Genomic DNA, 18,055 nt, shown 5'->3' with positions numbered 1-18,055 from the left:
TATATTATGCATTTTCCTTACCAACTGAGTTAAGGTTACGGCGACATGGATTGTTCGTGATTAAAAAAACATTATGTGACACACCCATATTAGCCATGCAATCAGCAACGTTATTTCCTTCATGGTAAGTATGATGAATACCAACTAGCCAATCATACTAAAGAGGATGACATATCTTTCTAGTGTCATTGCAGAAGTTGTTCAACTTATTATTCTTGAACCATATTTTTTTGGGTACAATTCTTGAACCATTTTATCTTGGACATCAGTTATATTTTATGTGAATTGTTTAGGATTGATTATTGGATTATGTGAAAAATCATGCGTGAATATGTTAGGAAAGTAGGACTAGAGGACACTTGAGATTTTAGTAGGGATTCACTAAGACTTGGGGGTGGACTTGTACTAGTATGTCTCACTCCACTCCTTTTGTATTTCATGACATGTGAAGATTTCAACCGATTTAACTTGGACGTTTAAAGAATAGTCTTCAAAAGTTACTTGGTGTATCTTTTCCTAATGTAAGACAACAACAACAAAAGAATCAAATTTCCTTGTGATTCTACTCATGTTTATTAATTGTCCACGATCAGGTGATAATATCATGTATAATATTCTAAAATGTTACATATGGTGGTGGAGTCTAAAGCAAGTAATAAAAGTTCATAATTTTTTTTTTGAAGGAAAAAGTTCATAATTGTTAATTCACCACAAAAAACAGTTCATAATTTATTTGATTTCGGCGTGTGACAAAAAATTGGACATGTATTATTACTTGTTACTCTACCTTGAAGGTAGTAAATTGGCATATCAAAATCACAATCATGAAAGAGGGAAGGTTGCAACAACCCACAATATAAAAAGATTCCCAAAGCTACCCATTTATAAAGCGTAGGAGCACTGACATTTCATGAATTACTATAAATGCTTAGTTTCGTTGGTTTCAAACTTTCTTAAAAATTTCTCAGTATAATTATAGAAACCCTCCTCTCTTTAGGGGACGAGAAAAAGACTGAAAAGGTAGTGGGATGGAATCCGGAAGTGGGCGAGGGTTTTGCTGCCTAGCTACTAGTTTTTTTTTAACAAAAATTTAACTAGGTGAGTTAGATTTCGGAAACACTTGCACATTTTATGGCATATTAAAGTATTGCATTTTTACCACTAAGCAAACTTTTAAGTTAAAGTGGTGAATTCAATACTAGTTGCGAGAGATATTGATATTTAATTTTCGATTCGTTTCTATTGTGATTACTAATAGTAAAGAAACCTTATGAAAAATGAAAAAAAAAAAGTGATTAATTCAGCTATGCGATTAAATTGAACAATTTAAATCGTTGATAAACAAATCAATAGTTGATAGCATTAGGTTAAGATATATCTTAATTTTATCAATGTATAATTACGCCATTAATAACATATTTTAAAAGAGAGCTGCTAAATATCCAGAATTGGTTTTTCTTGAAATTTCACGAGCGTATATGCCTTTGTTTTTTATTTTTTGATAGTGTTATATGACTTTGTTTTGAGAACGTGGAGTCATTTTATTAACATTTTAAAAAATTAATAAAAAGAAAATAAGCAAACTGCTTTGTCAATATAATTCCTGAATTTGTGGAAATCACCCGGTAGTGGTGCTAACAAGTTAATTACACTAGTTCAGGATAATTGAGATGATTTCCACTCGTGATAAATAACATTTTTCATTTTAAAAACACAAGTTGTTATTTTTGTCGATGTATCATTACGCCATTTTCTATATATATATATATATATATATATATATATATATATATATATATATATATATATATATATATATATATATATATACACACTTCTTTTAACTCCATAATCTCCTCTTTGACGATTTATCCGGAACTTGCATGCCTAATTAAGAATGTAAGTGTGATTTTGTAGTTTTTTCTTGGGTTAATGGTGCTTTACCCGCTGTAATATATGTCATTTCCAGGTTTACCCCTGTAAAATATTTTTTTTGATTTACCCCCCTATAATTTTTTTCCTCTCAAAATACTCCCCTAATAGCCACACAAAAACCAAAATTTTTGTAAAAAATAAAAATTCGTTTTTGTATGGCCTATTAAGGGGTATTCTGAAGAAAGAAAAAAAAAATTATAGGGGTGTAAATCAAAAAAAATATTTTACAGGAAGTAAACCCGGAAAAGACCTATATTACAGGGGGTAAAACACTATTAACCTTTTTTTCCTTTCTTTCGGGCTTTGTCCCTCTTTGTTCACCCTAATTTTTTTTTTACTTCTTTTAGTATTTTAATCAATACTCTAAGAATATTCATTAACATTCTTCTTATTAATTTTATCATTTTTCTAATCGCTTTAGAAGAACCAAATTCAAACGTGTGGCATACATATACTTTTTGAAAACATATGTCCAACCAAAAAAAAGCTATAAACCTATTTATCTACCCTTTAATTATGTGGTATTAACCATGAGTGTTCTACGCACTCATTTACTTTGGTTTCTCTCATCCATTCTTAAGCACTACTGAGGCGAAATTATTCCTGCAAACATGAAGGGACCCTTATTGATGAATTGAATGCTATTTGAAAGGTGTATGCAGATTGGGCCCAAGCATAACGGCCGAATAGAAGACAAAAAACTTGGGATAATTGCTCTTCTCCCATCTAAAATTGCTCCCTCCAGAACAAACTGACGAAAATACCCCTCCAAGTGACTTAAGTCACGCTGATGGTATATCTAGCGTGACTTAAGTCACGTTGAACTCAACATGAGTTAACTCACACTCATTACAAGTCAACGTGACTTAACTCACATAGGTTATAGACCAGTGTGAGTTAAGTCACGCTCTGCCTGTGTCCAGTAGTAGAGCAGCATAATTGGGTTTTTTTCTCCCTATTTTCCTTCCTTAATTCATTCATTATTCCATACACTCATTCATTCATTTTCATCTCTTTTTCATCTATCCATTCTGTTGGGTATTTGTGTTGGCTGCATTGTTGCTAAAACAAATATCCTTGTTCTGTAAGTTGGAACCAATGTTCCAGCATGTGATTAGGCAACTCTGTAAGATGTTGGATACAATGTTCCAACATCCTGGCACGGTTCAGTGTGCCTGGGTTTCTGCCTTATCTGTACGCGCGTAGTTTATCGTTTAAGGAAACCATATTTCCTTTACTTACTGACCAAGTAACGCGCATATCTTATAAGAATCAGCTGTGGAATATTACTAAAATAGATATTTTATTTTAGGAAATATTTGTTACGATTTGGAATGTTTCTAAATAGGTTCCGACAGATTAGGACTTTCCAGAATTGTCTCTGATTCTGTTTTGCAGGTTTGCTGAACCGATCTGCAAGTTTACTGAAGCCCAATGAATTATTTAGCCCAAGCTGCTTCAATATAAAAGGAAGACTTCAAGACCTAATTGCTCATTCAAGCCGTCATACTAAAAAGTTTAGATCTTTAGGGTTTGAGTCTTCATGTATTCTGTTCTTGTGTCGTTTGTGATGCAAGTCTAGAATCTTTACTGTGTGCCTTTCTTGTGTCGTGTTAGATACTTGTTTAGGACTGGTTTTGTGAGTATTGATACTCTTGTGCATCAAACCGAAGTTGTGAAACAAGGTTTGGTTGTTTGTGTTGGAAGGTAACTTCTATCTTGTTTGTGTTTGTGTTTGAGGACTTGTTTACAACTGTTACAAATGAAATTTGAACTCCATGTCTTGAGGTTACAAAGTTAAACTGTAGGAATGTCAAGGGTGTTGTTATCAAGGATGTTGAAGGGAGTTGGTTTGATAGATAAAGGTTGGTTGTTGTATAACATTGGTCAGGAGGTGGGTGATAGTTCCTCAGCTTTGTTTTGGAGGATCCTTAGTTGGACGGTTTTAGATACAACCTTCTTTATGAGTTGGCGGATAATAAATTGGTTACGGTGGTAGATATGGCTTAAAGTAACTCCGCTAAAAGTTAATATTTTACTCTGACGGTTATTACTAAATCGCGCGCTGACTAAAAGGACAAATTTTCCTCATTTCCCTCCAGAACAAAGAAAAATTCTTTGCCTGTGGGCTCATCCAGTGGGTGATGGTGGTGGCGTGTGTGTGGGGGTAGGGGAGTGAAGGGTGAATAAAGTACCACATTCTTTGTAAAGCATATATAGGCAACCGACATGATCTTGAGCTTCATGTATGAAAGTTTGACAAAACAAAAGATAAAAGATGCATATACATTTAACTAAATATGGGACAATATATAAACGAGTGAAAAAGTTAAATGTTTATTGTAGTGATGAATATAAACGAGTGAAAAAGTTAAATGTTTATTGTAATGATGAGTAAATGTGAAGGAAATGAACCAATTGTCTAGACGCAGCTTGTGTCCTCGTGAACTTAACTCAGTTGGTAGAGACAACGCATGGTAATATATAAAGTCCGGGGTTCAAACCCCGGCCACCACCGGCCACCACCAAAAAAAGACGCAGCTTGCTGTCCTAGCATTGGGCCAAAGTCGAAAGCTCGATGATTTGCTCTTTGATGTTTTCTTAGTCTTATTGGTTTGTGTTTATGATGGTTAAACATGATATTTCTTTCATATGGTTAATCATTAATATTTTGTTTATGTCTTGAGTGATTGATCCATCGTCGTAATGGTTAAGCTTTGTGTCGTTCTTGGCTTTGTTGATGCTAGTTTTTGCCCTATATCGGTTAAGTTTTTGTTGGTTATGTTAAGTGTAAATCTTTGAATTGTAGTTTATGCTTAATGGTTAAGCATTGGATTTTTCTTCCTTCAAGTAGTTAAATCTTCAATTATGGTTTTTATGTGATATTATGCTTTTGCCGTATAGCTTTGATTTTAGCCAACGTATTTTTGGCATTATTCATTATATTTATCGTTAGTTTGATGTACGTTTGTATTGCTCATTTAATTTGAAGTTGAAAGTGTTATAAACAGCATTTAACTTGCACAATAGGCAGTTGAAGAAATGGTTAGTTAGTACATATGTTTATAGTTAGTGTATAAATCATAGGCTTGACTAATTTGTACTAACTTCTTTATTTGTATCGTTTTCTATTATCATTGGTTCAATCGGTTCTTGACCTCTTTTTTTTCTTCAAGTAGTCAAGCTAGTGGTTAAAATTCACTTTTTTCAAGATGAATAAGTGGGGTGTCTGGGGTTAGAGCCCGACCTCTGTATATAATAATGCATGTCCCTACCAACTGAGTTATGCTCACGATGATTTTCTCTCTTTTATACTTATGGATCTCATATTTTTAAACAAAATATTTTGCATGTCCCTACCAACTGAATTATGCTCACGGTGATTTTCTCTCTTTTATACTTATGGATCTCATATTTTTAAAGAAAATATTTGGTTGTTACAAATATTTAGATACTTTATTTGGACACATATACATATATAAGAAAAGGTAAAAGAAAAAAGACTTAAATGTTATATATTTTTTAACTAATTAATTTATATCTATTTTTATGTTTCTCTGTCTAAATGATATGTCTAAATATTTGTGACCATGTAAATCGTCCTTTATTTTTAAATAATATTAACAATACATAATTAATTTTTTTTTCTAATATTTACATAATATTTATTTGGAAAGTGTTAACGAGTGTCCTAAAACACATTTTAAAGATCTAAAATGATAAGTTTTTTTGTTGAAAATTGAAATATTTAACTTTTTAAAAAAATAATTTCATAATGTAAAATCCTTAAAGAGTCGTTTCCTTACTCAATGCTTTAAGAGCACTTGTTAGCAAAACTCTAATTATTTCAAGAGGCATGCTAACAAGTATCCTTAATTATGACACATGTTATGACACTTGAATATATTATGCATTGTCCTTTTCAACTGAGGTAAGCTCACGGAGACACCAAAAGTAATAGATTTAATTACATTGTAAATTACAATTTTGAAACTTTTTAAAAGTTAAATTCATTACTTCATATCACTTTCTAACCTAATATATATTTTTATTTTTGTTTCTGTAACAAATAAGTCACTCTTTTTTTTTTTTTTGTCAAGTAGTCAGCCTAGTGGCTAGAATTCACTTTTTTCAACGTGAATAAGTGGGTTGTCTGTAGTTCGAACCCCGACCCCTACATATAATAATACATATCCCTGCCAACTAAACTACGTTCACGGGACCAAATAAGTCACTCTTTAACCTTTCCTTTATTTTAATTTCTTCATCCAAGTATCATTAAGGAAATTGTACCAAAAAGAATATTATTAATGAAAAGGGAAAGAATCTCATTATTGATGATGATTGCATGGTCTTACGATGAGTGGATGTCATGCCCTTGTCAGTTGCCAGATCAATCCTTCATTCCGTACAATATTTGGCCTCTAACTATCTCTTGAGACTTCTTGACCAGAAGAAAAATGAAAAAGAAGTGAGAAGAAATCATTAACAACAATCATTCAAACAACTTCCTTTGCTTGACTTTCTTAACAAGTTCAAGTGGGTGAAAAGAAGCAACTACACTTTTTGGTGCTTTTACTTATTGAATCTTATTCCCAAGAATTAGTACAATCATCAGCGTCCTTAATGCATTAGTCAAAATATGCATCATATCATCTTAATCATTATCCCCTTAAATACACATTCTCATAAAACTTTTATGATTTTGTAAACTATACAGATTTGGGTTCCTCCCACGTATAGCCGTATTATTTTTACATAAGTACACATAAGAGTTCATAATTATAAGGGTTTTTTTAATGAAAGAGAACACAAGAAAACAACTGATCAGAAACAAGGTTTAAATTAAGGAGCGGTCACTTTATGATATATACATGTCAATGATGCCAATTTAATTCTTTAAGAGTCATACAATTGTGTAGTTAAACATGTTAAATGTGATAATACACGACTTCAACCGTTGATATCTTTAAATATGTATAGTAAAAAATTATAAAAATTAAATATTTTGAAAATATTAATCTAAAGAAATTGAACAACATTCAACATGTTAACTTTTTATTTATATAGAAGTTAAAAAATAAGATCAAAGTAAATTATTCGAATAATATATATTGAAATATGCTAAGTATATATTTTAAAACGGATGAAGTATTTACATAGAGACGTTTATACTCGAAGAATAATTCTTTTGGTTTATAGCCCTCTCTAGCATTGAGGCTCAGTACGATAGTATGGCCAACTCTACTGCCGAGTTGCTCTGGGTAAAATCTTTACTAAAAGTTCCCATTAATACACTTAAATTACTGTATGATAATAATCCTAGTGTTGTGACTCTCACTCATAACCCTTGAATATTTTTTCTGGAAAATGCTTAAGCCAGCAAGAAACATTATAGCGAGAACATCACGAAAGCATTGTACCGTTATACAATTGAAATTACATTACCCCAATATCCAGTTTTTTCCGGCCAACATGAGATGTGATTGGTTCCACAACAGTTCGTGATAAAAAAACCTCACGAGAAATAGCATCGCGGTATTTTTTTTTATATATAGCTCAATATACTCTTTTTTTTTAAGGTATACATCTCTCAATAGTAAGTCCCATAGAAAAAAAAAATTCTCTAAATAGTAAGTTGGAAAGTAATATGAAAAATAAAGTTCATTGAAAGGACACATATTTCTCAATGGATCTTCTTTTACATATGATCTTTTTTTATTCGACGAGAGCTAGAAGACAATGGGCCGTTGGAGGAGCGATGGTGAACTTGTGTGTCCACGCATACTCCGATGACCAGCGGCGAAGCTAGGAAAAAATTTACGCAGGGGCCAACTATAAAAAAAATAATTAAAACCAATATATTAATTTTAAAGATAAAATATATTTTTAGTCCTATAAATTATAATTTTTGAGGTTTGGTCCTTACAAACAAATTTATTCAATTTTTGTCTCGATTTTTTAAAATTTTACAAAAAAAAAGTGTTTTTAGTCTTGGATTTCATCTTTATAACAAAAAATTAAGGACTAAAATTAAACAAAATCTTAAGACTAAAATTGCAAGTGTTGTATAGACTAAAATCTAAATAATCCAAAAACTAACCAGCGCATGAAAATTAACTAAAAGCAGTAACAAATGATAAAATTGACAATAGCTATTTTAAAAAGTTGGACAAAATGTTTTCAAGAAGCCAATTTTATCCATAAATGACTATTTACAAAATAGATTAATAATATATTTTCCAATGTACACAAATAGGTTATGTTTACTTATGAATATTGTCTTGATAGTTTTTATTGTTGAAAAAGTTTTCTATTATTGTTATTGAGACGGAAAGTATCAAACCGATACAAATAAATCTATCAATCATGTAATAATTCTTTTACATTCTTATTTATTCTAATTTTCAACAACTGAATTTGTTTGGGGTAGCTCAATATTTATTATTTGAGGAAGCTGGATACAAATAGATACCAACTATTACAAGATTTTTTTTTTTTTTGGGTAGCCAAGGCTACCCCTACCCATTGAAAGGATACGCCCCTGCCGATGACCAAGTCAGTGTATGAATGAGAAAGGAGGCTAGAGTTAGAAGAACGATACCTTATGGGGTCTTAGTGTTAACTTTATATAGGTCAAGAAGATAGTAGTTTGACCTTATTGGACCTTTTACCTTGTTAGACTTCATAGTTTCATGACTTAGGTTAGTGGTCCTCTTGGTCTCGCCAAAGCCAATAAGATCAACATACACCTGCCAGAGATAAAACTCGTACTCAGATGTTAAAGGATCTGATTATATGCTAACCATATTATACTTTGTTTTTTTTTTTAGTAGCCGGAGTTTGAACCCCGAACCTTGCATATTTTATGCATTGTCCCAATCAGCTGAGCTAAGCTCACATGGACCATATTATACTATGTTCGGATATCATATTCATATATATTCATAGTATACCTTGACCGAAAAATAAAAAGGAAAGAACATTACTCTTGTAGTGTCTTTAAACTTAAATATTATGGGACCCAAGTTGAAAATCGTTTTCTTCTTCCAACATCTGTCTTTTTGATGGGGTAGTAAGGCCTACTCAATCAATAGAATGGATATTTTTATTTGTTTATTTCGTCACAGCCATGGATAATATAAAATCGTAATATCACACTTCTAGTTTGGATTATACACTAGAATTTCGAATTACATATATTCAAATGCAATGGCTGACTAACGATTGAAGCATATTGCTTTTGCAAATCCAATAATCAATGGTACCACTTAAGTTGCGGCCACGCCCACTCCCTATGGGGTTCTTGCCCTTAATAATTTATATAAAAGTAAGTTGTTTTGAAGAGATTTGGAAGTAGTTCTTTGTTAAAAACAAACATTGACATAAAAGGAAAAGAAAAAAAAATTAAGAGCAAACAATATTTTGGTCTTTGAATGTTTGAGATAATGCCACATCAGTTTTTAAGTATACCTATTTTAATTACTTTAGTCTGTGTATATTTTAGCCAATTTGATTTTTAAAGTTATTAGTGGTGTTTGCAGACATGTTTGGTTCGATTCTGGGTGATCTAGTTGTTGGAACCGATCAAATGTATACAAATTGATCTAGGCTCGATTTGCAGATTTTTATGATAAACTCCGAACCAATCCAAACCTGCAAACAACGGATTGGTTTGAGCCGGATTGATCAAACCATTTATTATGTAAATGGTCTCACTTGTACATATTACTCATTTATGATTTTTTAATAATAGTACCTAATAAATGCTCAATTCCTCGAACCTAAAACCTCACACAAATTTCTTAAATGAGACCCAATAATCAACTATCATAACTTTATATCATTGCTTTCAAATTTTTAATATTAAAAAAAGTGTGGACTAACTTAAAATTGGGGTCTTAAGTGAGATTTTGGTAAGACCCCAAAAAAAATTTCTCCACAATAAAGTATCTAATTTCTTAATTAGACCATCCCAATAGGGGGTCTCAAATTTTAAAGACTTAGTACCTCTTAGACCATCCTCAATGGAGAGGTTCTAACCATTTAAGATCCGATACCTAACAGGTACCCCTATTGAAGAAAAAAATTTGGGGGTCTTCTAAGACTCATGTCACACTTAAGACCTTCATTCTTAGGTGGACCCTACACTACTTTTTATTAAAATAATCATTGTATTGTTGGAATATAAATGATGAAGAGCAATTAATGGGACACATTTAGACATTTTGTTAGAGGGTCTTCGTTGGAGTGACCGAGTGCTTATTAGGTGCTTTTATTAAAAATTTATAAAAGAGTGATATGTACACGTGTGATCCATTTAATAACTCTAAATTGAAGGTCTTCATTCTGGATGCTCTTAAGTACTAAGTCTTTAAAATTTGAGACCCCTATTGGGATGGTCTAATTAAGAAATTTAAAAGTAGAAATTATTCATTAAAAACAATAAATTCTTGACTTTTAAAAAGTTAAATACAAATTTTTTCACACTTTCTAATACAATATTTTCATATTGATTTCTTTAACTAGTATCCGGACACCGATTATCATTTATCTTAATATAATTTTACTATATTTAATTTTTAAGGAGTGCTTTAGAGACATTTCTTATATTTTTTTCAAATAAGAAACTTTAGTGGTAATTATCTTCAATATATTTTTTCACTTTTCAAAATTTATAGTCTTTTTAGATTTTGATTCTTACCTCTCTTCCTTGGTGTCCATAAAAACAATGAAAATGGCATATTACCAATCATCCTTTCCCCTCCATAGGAAACATTAATCATTCCCCCAACAATCTTTTTCAACCTTAGAAACTTGTGAGAACTTCTAACATATTATTCCCTCTCTTCCAATATTCTTTTCCACTTTTTCCCCTTCTCTTATTTTATTTTTACCTCTCTAAAATAAAAAAACTCATATTCCATTCTCTCTCAATTTAAATATCTCCCTCCTATCCTTTTCCTTTCCCTTCCCACACCATATAACACAACAACCACTCTCACTCAACAATTACTCACTCACACACACTCTCACAAAATGAACCTTTCTTCTCATTCTTCCAACAACATCAACACAAACTCAGTGAATGGTTTCTACACATTTCTCAACAGAGGAATTGATGACTTAGAAAGAGCTTTTCTTTCCAACAACTTGATGTCAATTCAATTCCTTCAAAGGGTACTTTCTATACTTAGATCCTTTCACACCCAATTAGTCCTTTTGGTTCAAAAACTTCATCTCCCAGTTGGTGATAAATGGCTTGATGAATACATGGATGAAAGCTCTAAGCTTTGGGAAACTTGTCACCTTCTTAAGTCTGGTATTTCTGGATTTGATGGTTATTACTCGACTGGGATCAACGTCACTAACTTCTTCGACTCTCATCCTCATTTCACTCCACAACTCTGGCGCCAGGTTAATTTCTCTATCTTATCCTGACCATCAAACAGACTCTTAGATGATTAAGAATTCAAATAAGTCCTCGGTTTTAATGTTGGTCTAGCTTGATTCCGATCGTTGTTTGAACCATCGAGATTATTACAACGATCAAAATTATACTAGACTATACTTACCGGATAGGAACTATTAACTAGAACTGTATCTTCATTTTTTCCAAATAAAAATTGATATTTTTAATCTTAAATTTGATACAAATTTCCTAAAGGACTTTGGAATTTAGTTGTTAGAATCTAATACTTTGAATAAACTGGTTTTTACCCTTTTGGAAACTATTCAATGTTCTGAAGTCTCTTTTGATTTTCAGGTTCTGAGGGGCATATCTCGGTGTCGAAGAGAAGCTATTGGATTGGAAGAAGAAAACCGTGCATTAATGGAAACAAGAGTCCAACTACTTTCTCTGTGTTTCGACGAAAGAGTATCCGTCGAATCAAAGCTAAACGGTTTCAACGGTTTCAGAGGAGTTTTATACGCAATGAGAAACATTAGTTCAATACTGCTCACAATCTTGTTACACGGCTTGGTTTACCGTTGTCCTGTAACATCAGACACAGTTGCAAGGTACGAGGGTCGGTTGTTTCATGGGTCAGGACTAATGATGTCAGCCGCGAGGTTGCAGCAGAGAGTGGCTGCAGAGATGAGCGAAGCAGAGCCGGGGATGTTGTTGTACGAATTTAGGCACGCGAGGGCGTCCGTGGAGGAGCTGAGAGGCGAATTAGAGAGGAATGTTTCGTCGCAGGTTGTTCAATGGGAAATGGAAGATGGTTTGAGGGAGAGAGTGGAGTGTGTTAGAATGTGTTTTGGTGTGCTTAAATCTGGTGCTTGTTTCTCAGCTTGATGATTTCTTTGATGAGATTGTAGAAGGTAGGAAGAAGCTTTTGGATTTTTGTAGTCATAGGTAATTTAATTACCGATGTTTTAAATTGTGGTCGCGATTGTGCGAAAAAAAAACAATGCAATTGATGTAATCCATAGTTTTTTAAATGAAAAATCGAAAGCAACAAAGGCCGAATCTCAGTGGATGGTGACGTTTGATGTCATCGATAGATGCATTGCTGATAAGTTGATTTTAGTGTAAAAAAAAGTATAACTAAAAGAAGGTAGGTGCTATCAGTGACTAGGTTGTTAGAGTCTTAGATGATGTGGATTGTTGTACCTTCAATCCCTTTTGAAGATTTTTTCTTTTTCTATCTTGTGGTCTCTTTCTAATGTTTATTGTGTTAATCAAAGTATTTGTGATACAAAAGAGGAAAGTTAGTTACCGTTTTGCAGACTTTTTCATCCTGCATATGCCAGTGAAGAAGATTCTTCAAATAAATTTTTTTTTTAACAAAAGATTCTTCAAATTAATTGATTCTGCATAATCAATGAAACGGTTTATATTTAGATTTAAGAATGCATTTTCTTATTTTCACTTCACATTTCTTAGCATGTGTTTGGTATGGCATTGGAACTTGTAAAATTACAGTGGAAAATCACGTTTGGGTAGAAGCTATATTTTTCAGCTTAAGTCAAATCAGGTAAAAATGCATTGGGAATTGGTTTTGGACTTCCAAACTTGTTTCCAAACACACACTTAGTTCGTGTTAGTTTGAAATCATGGTAGGTATAACAAAATTACTATAGCTTGTCATGATTTTGTCAAATTCTCTATGAATTGAAAATTGCATAATAACTATTAATAGATACACATTTTTTCTTCTATGGCATTAATATTTTGAGTTCTTTATTAAGTAATGGACCCCATTGAAGATGCTTTTAATAACTACGATTAAAGTGCAATATTGTGACCCCAAGTGATGAAAAGAAACGAGAACTCTTACAAGTGATATTTTTACATGATAATTTTTTTTATCATATATGATAATATTGATGTAATTTTTTTTTTACAAAAATAAATGATATTCATTCATTCAAATTGATAGAGTACATAGATACAATGCAAATTCGCTAAAAAAAAAAGGAAGAATTTGCGAACAAACTCATAACATCCATGTTAATAGCATAAAACGGCAAAGTACAAAAGCCTACACATATGAATATATTCAAATATCCGGAATATCCATGTCTAAGGATCTGCAACGTGGAAGACGCCAAAGTAACTTATTGGATCTGTACTAGATCGAAGCTGTTCTGACAATCTATACCTAATAAATACCTTAACAAAACAAGAATGACAAACAACGCCGCACGAAGACGACAAATAAATCAACGTCGCACTGAGACGACAAATTCACAAAATAAAAATCGAAATTGATATAAAAATCACTTATTTCAATAAAAACAAGTTAGAAGAATGATTTTGGGTCAAAAATTGACCCTAAATCACCACCTCTTTGTTTTTGACTCAAATAGTCATTTTATAGTTGTTTATGAGGGGGTTCAAATTCAGTTTGAGCTTAAATATTAAACTTTTCAAGTAGAGTGTATACTAATTAAAATCTAAATGTTATAATAAACTAAATCCATTAGACTAATACATTTGTGTTAAATCTCTTGAGAGAAAGCGTTATCAGTCACTTGTACTCGGATTGACGAATTAATCTATGAGGATATCAGATTCATATACCAAACAACATTGAGCTTTCATAGACTTTAGCCCACCAAAAATATTGAAAGAAGCCTATAAAGGAAAAAAGAAGGTAATAAAGACAAATGAATTTTGAATTCTTTATCTTTGGCAGTGACTAGTTTTGGTCGATGCATTGCATTTGAAAGAGTGCTCCCTTATTTTATTATGGCTAATGATTAATGATTCTACTTCTGAAACTATAGAAAACGAAAGCTTAGGACTGTAGGGAACACTATTTAAGATTCCTAAACTACTTTAACCATAAAAGAAACCTTCTTTTTACTCCTAGGAAGCCTTTGTCTGATCCGGTTGGGTTCATCATATCAAAAGTAATAATGGAATGATTATGAAAATATAACAAAATAGCATGTAATGTATTTCTATCACTAAATTTAAACTTATTTTTTTAAAGAAAAATATAAATTTATTTTTAAATTATTAGATATATTTATTATTTCTTTTGAAATAAGCTCATAATTAATACTACATCCGTCCCTTTTGTAAGAGTATTTTACAAAAATTGTAGTTATTACAAAAAGTTCTTGAATTGAAGTAATAAATTTGTTTGAAAAAAAATGTCATTATTACCATATTGCCCTTTATGTGTACATGCATTTAATGAATGTTGAATTTTTATATTCTAAGATAATTAGTAGAATTAATAAAGGTATAGTTGAAAAAAGAGGAATAATTTCGTTCAATGTTCTTAAATTTGTAAATTTTTTTGTCTGGTCTATATGCCTACCATCTTAATCTCTATGAATTATTATGAAACTTTACATTAAATTTCTTTTTTAAGAGTTAAAAATATATATTTTGTAATTTGTAAGAATTGAAAAGTGAATAAAATCACTTCCCAAAATTCTCTTGTAAAAAAAAAACTAAAAAAATCTAAATAATTTATAAATTATAAAAATATATTTAACTACTTTTATTACTATATCAAAAGTGTGGCAGTGGTCACTTTCTCATCTCATTTATAAACGTATCCTATGCTTTTTACCTTGAGGAAATTCATGCCTTGCCTCCTTCCATGGGTTTATATGAGTGATGCTTTCAAACCCAACAACAAAATAATACTAAAGGAACAAAACACACAGAAAAAACCAAAATCCAGCATGCCACACGGCCAAAGCACAAATTATGTTGTAGGGAGCCACCCTACTATAAAAGTAATTACTGCGTGAGGTGAAAAAGTATTTACCTCCATAAAAAGTATCATGCTCAGTCTACAAACAATAACGGCTTGTGTAAGATACTCCCTCCGTCCCTTAATGTAACCACCCATTTGATTTTATTTTTGTCCCTAAATGTAACCCCCTTTTCAAATTACTAGATGCATTTATTACTTTTTTCCTAAACATACCCCTAATTAATACTACTAATTTGCCTTGAAATATGAATAGTCAAATTTATTACACATACAAACAAAGGACAGTTTGGTAATATTAATACACAAAACAGACACATTAATTACACTGACAACTTTTCTTAAGAAATGTGAAAAAAGCAAAGAGAGTTTACATTAAGGGACGGAGGGAGTAAAATTGATTTGTGTTCTTAAATTATAGACCATCTTTACAAAAAGCAATTAGATTCCATAAACTACAACATAGAAGAGAAAAGATGTGAAATAATAGAATGCACTTTGTAAAAAAATTAAAGATGAACAATCTCATGCACACTTCAAATGACACATCAAGATGAGCACTTAAAAGTAAGAACTCTTTCTACATAACTCGTGTTTTAGGAGTGTCAGTAATTAATGAATTTCCTTATAAATATGGAAAATGTTGATAAGTGTTTATATGATATTGTTTAAGCATTTAAAAGTAGTAATTTTTACATTTGAAATTGTGTATTTATGATTTTTACATGTGTTTGACTTGTATTTTTAAGACAATTTTTTTTGTGATAGATATATAAATTACTATTAAACAATAAATTTTAAATATGTGCGTAAATTCAAAGTTTAACAAAAATATTGGGTGTTGGAATTTCTCCCAAGTTTCGCATGTGATAGAAATAATGAAACCACACTTCATGTTTTAAGGGACTGCCCCAAAGCAACCCAAATTTGGATCAGGCTAGTCCCTCCAATCATATTACTAATTTCTTTTCTTTTGATTGTAGAGATTGGATTTTTAAGAATATCAACAACCAACTGTATAGAATTCAGAATAAAAAGTGGACAACAATCGTTTTGGTGGCTTGCTGGTACATAAGAACATGGAGAAACAAGTCTATTTTTTAGGATGATTTTCAACGAACGTTCAATCCAACCTATACTATCCTTAAGATGGCTGAGGACATGGATAATTGTAATCAACATCCGACGAATCTTCTCCATGGAGACACTATTTTTATTGGATTGAAAAGACTCAAGAAAGATTTTTAAAACTTAATTGTGACGGAGCTTACAAGGATACACTAGGTATAGCTGGATGTGGTGGTCTTAGGGACGGATCCCTTCAAGGCTGGGTGTGGCTATAGCCACACCAGCCCAACTCAATTTTTAATTTTTTTTTTATATTCAATCCCAACTTTTATATCATATATTTGTACTTTGGAAATATAATTATATATGATGTATTTGTCTAGTGGTCAAATGCATGTTTTCCTAACTTATAGTATTGGGTTCAAGTTTGGATTATTGTTTTTATCATTTTTTAAAAGAATTAATTAATATAATATAAATGTAAAAAAGAACATGACGGAATCGACACGGCAAACTTCAACAATAACTCATCAACCACTAGACTATAGTGTTTGATATGTTTTATTAGTTTGTAACTTACTCGTACGTAATCAATAAATATATATAATGGGATACATTTTTTGGGTGAGATTTTTTACTTCAAATTGACCATTTATTTAAAATATTTTATCTTTTTTATAATGTTATTTAAGTTACAATTAAAAAAGGTTAAATTCCACTAAAATTTGAACAATTTTTTTATTTATTTTTAGCATAATTAACTTCGCTAAAATAATTAGCCACATTGGTAATTTCATCCCAGATCCACCCCTGGGTGGTCTCCTTCGTAACTCTGATGGACGATGGCTACAAGGATATTCAAGTAAAATTGGAGCTTGTGACGCTTTTACCGCTGAGATGTGGGGGAGTACTTGGGCATGAAGCTTGCACGGAGATAGGGTTTCCAATTTCCACCATCTTCAAGTGGAAACCGATTCAAAAACGTTGGTTGATATTATCATGGGGACTGTCAAATTCAAGGGTAGACCGCCTACTTTGGTGTATCACATTCAGGAGCTTTTAAAGTTGAACTGGCAGCTGCATTCCAATCATACATTGCGAGAGGGGAATAGAAGTGCCGATTGGCTAGCTAATTTTAACTTTTCTCTTAATTCTTTTAAAATTCATGTAATGGAGACTCCTCTTAGTGGGATTTCAAGTATCCTTTTTTATGATATTTCCGGGGCTTGCATGCCTAGGAATATTCGTGTAAACTTCTAGTTCTTTTTCTTTTTGGGCTTTGCCCCTCTCTCTACCAAAACAAAAAAAAATTCAAAATTTAACAAAATATGATTAATATTTGTTTTAATGAAAATGAATTTGTAATATATGATTAAGGGTTAATAGTCATTTTGGTCCCTAAATGTGTAATGAGTAGTCAAAATAGTCCTTCAATATATCAAAACTTCAAAAAAGTCCCTAATTATATACTTACTTATTGTCATATCAGTCCTTATAAGTACATGTTTACTGTCATTTTAGTCCCTATATGAAAAGAATTATTGTGAGCATTGAGAGATTATTTTAGTGTCAAGGACTATTTTGACTAACAAAGTGCACAATCAGGGACTATTTTGAAATTTTGATACATTGAGGGACCAAAATGACTAATCATTACACATTCAGGGACCAAAGTGACCATTACCCCATATGATTAAATTGTTTTCTCTTTTGAGCAAAAATTTGCATACATATCAAAATTTGACGGATGGAGAATATTGTCGCTAAAAATATAAAAGATTTGTTTCAAATATATTTTATGTTGAAAATATAAATATATTTTTGTAACGAATGAAGGACGATTTGATGCAAACATATTTTGAAAGAGAATA

At 31.6% G+C, this 18,055-nt stretch overlaps 1 pseudogene across 1 annotated transcript; it reads left to right on the top strand.

Annotated features, from left to right (window-relative positions):
• Window positions 1-10,884: 10,884 nt before the first annotated feature.
• LOC146922542 (uncharacterized) lies at window positions 10,885-12,391 on the top strand (annotated as a pseudogene). Its single transcript, XR_015012496.1, has 2 exons — window positions 10,885-11,352; window positions 11,702-12,391. The product of XR_015012496.1 is annotated as an uncharacterized LOC146922542 (transcript).
• The last annotated feature ends 5,664 nt before the right edge of the window (window positions 12,392-18,055 follow it).

Source organism: Medicago sativa, chromosome 5 (genome assembly GCF_051527215.1).
Source record: "Medicago sativa cultivar Bolivia chromosome 5, Bolivia_mono, whole genome shotgun sequence".
NCBI classification, from domain to species: domain Eukaryota; kingdom Viridiplantae; phylum Streptophyta; class Magnoliopsida; order Fabales; family Fabaceae; genus Medicago; species Medicago sativa.
This window is presented reverse-complemented; position numbering and strand designations above follow the sequence as displayed.